Source organism: Pavona decussata, unplaced genomic scaffold, assembly GCF_977016875.1.
Source record: "Pavona decussata unplaced genomic scaffold, jaPavDecu1.1 SCAFFOLD_34, whole genome shotgun sequence".
Taxonomy (NCBI): Eukaryota; Metazoa; Cnidaria; class Anthozoa; order Scleractinia; family Agariciidae; genus Pavona; species Pavona decussata.
In genome coordinates this window covers 1,027,883-1,032,619 of record NW_028145457.1, presented here as the reverse complement: position 1 = coordinate 1,032,619, position 4,737 = coordinate 1,027,883, and the positions used below count along the sequence as shown (strand labels likewise).

The window sequence follows — 4,737 nt, the reverse complement described above, 5'->3', positions numbered from 1 at the left end:
GTAACCACTATCGATCTTGCAGAATATCCCCCGATTTTAACAACTTGCATGTTCTCTGGAGAGTTTACTGTTGCCGGGCGAAGGCCGGTACTAGAAAGCAGTAAACTCGCCAGAGAAAAGTTTCCACGGATCGGAATGGCAAAAAAAAAAAAAAAGCAACAACAACAAAACAACAACAACAAAAAAAAAAAAAAAAAAAAACGAAAAACAAAAAAACCACACGTGACTCAATCAACATTTCCTTGCCTTGCCTGTGGACAAACAATGCACTGCTTTGTGAAGGAGGGACAACAGGCGTGGATGCTAAGGCGTTTTTGCTCACATGGGCGATTCCTGAAGTAAACTGACAAGGGATGCACTGGAAAATGAAGAAGGCCGTAATAAGCTAAGGCTGAACCCGCATCACATTATACTATGGATTCTGTGTTGCGAAGTGCTACCCTGCGAACAGTAGAAACCACTGCTCTCAGGGTAGTGAAGTGCAGATGTTGTGTAGAAGAATTGTCACAACATGCAGGTAAGATTGTTTGCTGCTCTCCTAGCTTTAATATTAAACTCGGAAGGATTTCCGCACATCACCACACATAAGCTGAAGTTATGCATGGACCATGCCACTGTCATAGTGATCCAGGTCTGGAAATAACGGCCGGTCAACGGACAATGTCTGGCCTGATTAAGGATTTGACCGGCTTTCGTTTAGCCGGTCACGTTGGCCGGTCACATTTGATGATACTGAAATGAACTGAAAAATCCATCGTTGTTTACTATCATGATGCAGCTCGCAGTATTGTGGAAATTTGATTTGAAAAGGTTTTGAACTACAGTCGAACCTCCTGTAAGCGACCACCTATAATGTCAAGGATATGTGGTCGCTTACGGGAGGTGGTCGCTTACCAGAGGTCAGACCACAGGGGGTCTAAACTTCGGGTAATTTATATATGGTAATTGCGGAGACGTAACCCTTTTGCCAGTGCTTATCGAAACCCATAGTAATGACTTTTCTTAGCTACAAGTATATTAAGACTGGTCCAAAATATTTCTAGGCAAAACATCCTAGGGTCTATGGTGATTACTGTTTGTATGTGGAAGAAACTTGATTCTTTTATTACTCCAGTTAGCACTGTCTAAATTTTTCAGGGAACGGAACATAGGCAAAAAGATAAGAAAGATATAAGATAAGAGAGTTTTTTCCTACAAGGGATTCAATCTGATTAAAGTTTATTTTAGTGTGAAGTATAGTGCATGTGTATTTCATCAATTGTTTCAATTATGCTAAGCTATATCATATCAGGAGACACTTCCGGTGGCTCCAACTGTGAGATTTACGGCGTCCGCTGTAATGATGTAGCCAATATGTTACAGCGACGCATTTTTCAATTTCCAACAGATTGTGTGTCAAGTGGTCACCTCTCCTCCTTCATGTCCAAACTCTTTACCTAACTGTAGAAACTTCACATTTCTCAACCAGTTTAAAGACACACAGTTACAACTTGTCCACTTGTCAAACACAGTACACAGTTCTGTTAGAAGTGCTGCAAATAACACTATGTAGCTTGATCGGTACCTTCCATGTTTACGCTAGTCCAGTAAACGAGGATTCTGCTCCCTCGCAGACAGGTACCCAATGTTGCGAGATTTGCTAAAGAAGCAGGTTGTTTGTAGACTGAACTTGAGCAGGATTCTCGGTAACAGCAACAAGCAGATTTATTCTCCAACACAAGACTTCTACACAACTCAGAGATTCTTGTTACACAGACTTCAGCATGCAGCTGTGGCACGCAGCTTTTACACTTGAATCAAGCACACAGCTACTTTAAATAAGAGGTCTGGCACACAGCCTGTTGAATAGACTTCTAAACACACTGTTAACACTGCACCAAAAAAACCGTATCCAATTGCTAAACTCACTTACTTAAATAGTCATGCAACAAGGCTCTAGAACCTACTGAAATCTATTTTCAGTAAATTTACCGGAATATGTTATTAAAAGACAATAATACATAATTATTATGCAAGCCATCACTCAGACTATTCTAAGATGTTCTGGAATGTTCCATAGAATGTCGTAGAATGTTCACTACAATGTTCTGGAACATTCTGGGAAATATACAAACTTTTTGTAAAAAAAATGTATTGTAACTTTTTAGTGTAGTAGTGAAGTGTTATTTTGAACCAACAAATTTGTTTTGTTCTAAAAGTTTCTGTGAATTTTTACCAGTTTATTTCAATGCTTCATTCCTTATACATACAGTAATAAATACTTCCTTCATTCCCCTTTCATTCATTTGATGTTTCTACCCACTGCAGTCTTTGGTTAGTGTCCATTGAGGAGTAGGCAGCTACTCTTTCAGAATACAATGATTTTGTGATGGAACAACCATCATCTTTTGGATTCAGTTTTTTTGCCTTAAAATTCCTTGTAACTTTCTTTGTAACTTCTTTATAACTTTCTCTTTGCAGACTTGACAACTGGTTACAAACTAGGTAATATGTTGCGGCAAAGTACCAACCAACCTTGAAACAAAATTTGCAACTTCAGCACTTCGAAGTCTGGCATTGTAGAACTATGCACTAGACTCAAGTCAACAAGGTCTGTTTTTTTTTCCTGCAGATAATCCTTCAAGTATTTTTGCACAGCACAATTCTAAAGTTACTGTATACCTTTAGAGGTGTCTTGCATCCAAGCGATGTAGCGCATCCGGTTTAAACTGTAGATACCTAAACCCCTATATCAAATCAAAGCTTATAGAGCTAGCTATCAAACTTTATTAATTTTGATATAGGGGTTTAGGTATGTACAATTTAAACCTGACGCGCTACCTCGCTTGAACGCGAGACACCTCTAAGGAATTTAAAGAAAAAGGTCACAAGATTCCGATGTGGTGACCTTTTGTAATCTAAAAAAATTACCATGTCAGCCCCTAATTGGATGATATAAGTTTTGTCTAATTTCCCTGGTACAGTTCAAAATAACGTCAAATATCCATGTTTTTGGTTAGTCTGGCAGTGCATGAAAAACAAGCTGAGTAATTCCTTTATTTGTTTCAGGCATTTAGTGCTGACAAGTGTTGCTACTCAACAGGCATTTTAGTCACAAAACAACAAGAGGTGAGTAGTCTTGGTGTTACTCTGTAGAATGCTTTTCCAATCCATATTGTCTTGTCTTTACAGTAGAGTTCAGTAAATTGAAATGAAGGCTGCCTTGGAAATTATCACCACTTAAGGATATGTGAGTAAACCTGGGTTTGGGACATATCACTGATTTGTTTTTACAGGCCCCTTCTCTTTATTTTGCGTCCATATAAATCAATATTTATCACTTTTCCAGTGGTAGTTGTGGGTTTTAATGTTTGCATCTTGTTTTACCTGTGCAAGCATTCATTTGATAAAAGGGAAACAAAATATTTTACCCTTCCCAATTCCTGTCTTCATAGGTAATGAAGTTCAAGTTTGGACTTAAATTCACCAGGTATGCAGCATTTTTAGTCATTAAACTGTCAATTTCCATCCTGAATGATAACACTGAAAACCCTTGGCAAGACTCATGAAGCAAGGGTGCCATACTGTGATCACAGCAACATTTTCATATTGACAAGGTGACTCTACTCCCCTGCTGACATTGTCGTTTTAAGGTGATACTTGATGTTAAGCTGGCCATTTCAGATGTTGGAATTATTTTACCATTTCAAAGTTAACAAAAAAGCCATTTTTTTTTTTAGTTTTTGGGCAAATTTGTATTTGGATAAAAATAGGAGATATGTTGTTTCATACTGTTTGTTGACATACATTTGTGTCTGAATTTGCTCTGAATTTTTGAATTCTAAATGAACATCAGATATGTCAGAAAAATATTGTTTTGTCTGAAAAATGAATCCTCTTTTTCAGTCTGCTTGCTGTTGAAAGTTTTGTCCTTGGGATCAGATTTAGACAAGCCATTTTGTCAATTTCAACTTTTGTTGGGAGTATAGTATTTAGTTAGTTCTGTGTCACTAACATATTTAGTAATTTTCTGTCAGTTTCAATGACAAACCATGAGGTCTAGCAAAGGACTTTACAGCAAGCCACCGTGACCAGAAAGGGTTACAGGAGAAGACCTTAGCATTGTATCTTTGAGATTCTTTGGGTGAGGTGTTTTTTTGGTAATACCATTGATTTGTTTTAGTGGACATTCTGTCTCAAGGTGTCATTACATCTTATACATTATTGACTAGACATGAGGTGAAAATTTGTCTTGGTTCATAAAAATGCAGATAAAATACATGTATGAGGCAAATGTTAAGCCATCTTGACCAAGCAAGCTTGGTCAATAAAGGATTTATTATTTGGCTTTACTGTCAAGTCAAACTACAAAAGACATCAAACTGCTGTGTTTAGACATGAATTGTTCACAACTGATTAACTTTTTATTTTCTTAAATTAATTTAAGAAGTTAATGCTATAGTTAAAAAAAAATTGTTTAGGCTCAGAGAGCCGGCAAACTTGCCATTGTAGCTGATCAAGCAGATAAGTCAAGGCACCTTAGTTTATACAGGGTAATCCTTTCAAGAGCTAAAGCAATATTGCTATCAACAGGGACCCTTGCAAAAGAAAAAAAATATATACATTTATGAAACTAAAAGATTATACGATATACATCAGGTTTAAAAATTAAGAATAGAGCTATTTACAATAATAATTAGGTGATAAGTATTGAATCATGAATTTAACCTTTTTTTTAAATTTACAACCGTTGTATTT

General features: G+C 36.9%; 1 long non-coding RNA gene across 1 annotated transcript; it reads left to right on the top strand.

Moving 5' to 3' along the window:
* Positions 1-385: 385 nt before the first annotated feature.
* Positions 386-4,091, top strand: LOC146484364 (uncharacterized). The gene is made up of 4 exons (XR_014863634.1): positions 386-517; positions 3,049-3,108; positions 3,435-3,469; positions 4,017-4,091. It is a non-coding gene; the product is annotated as an uncharacterized LOC146484364 (long non-coding RNA).
* Positions 4,092-4,737: the final 646 nt, after the last annotated feature.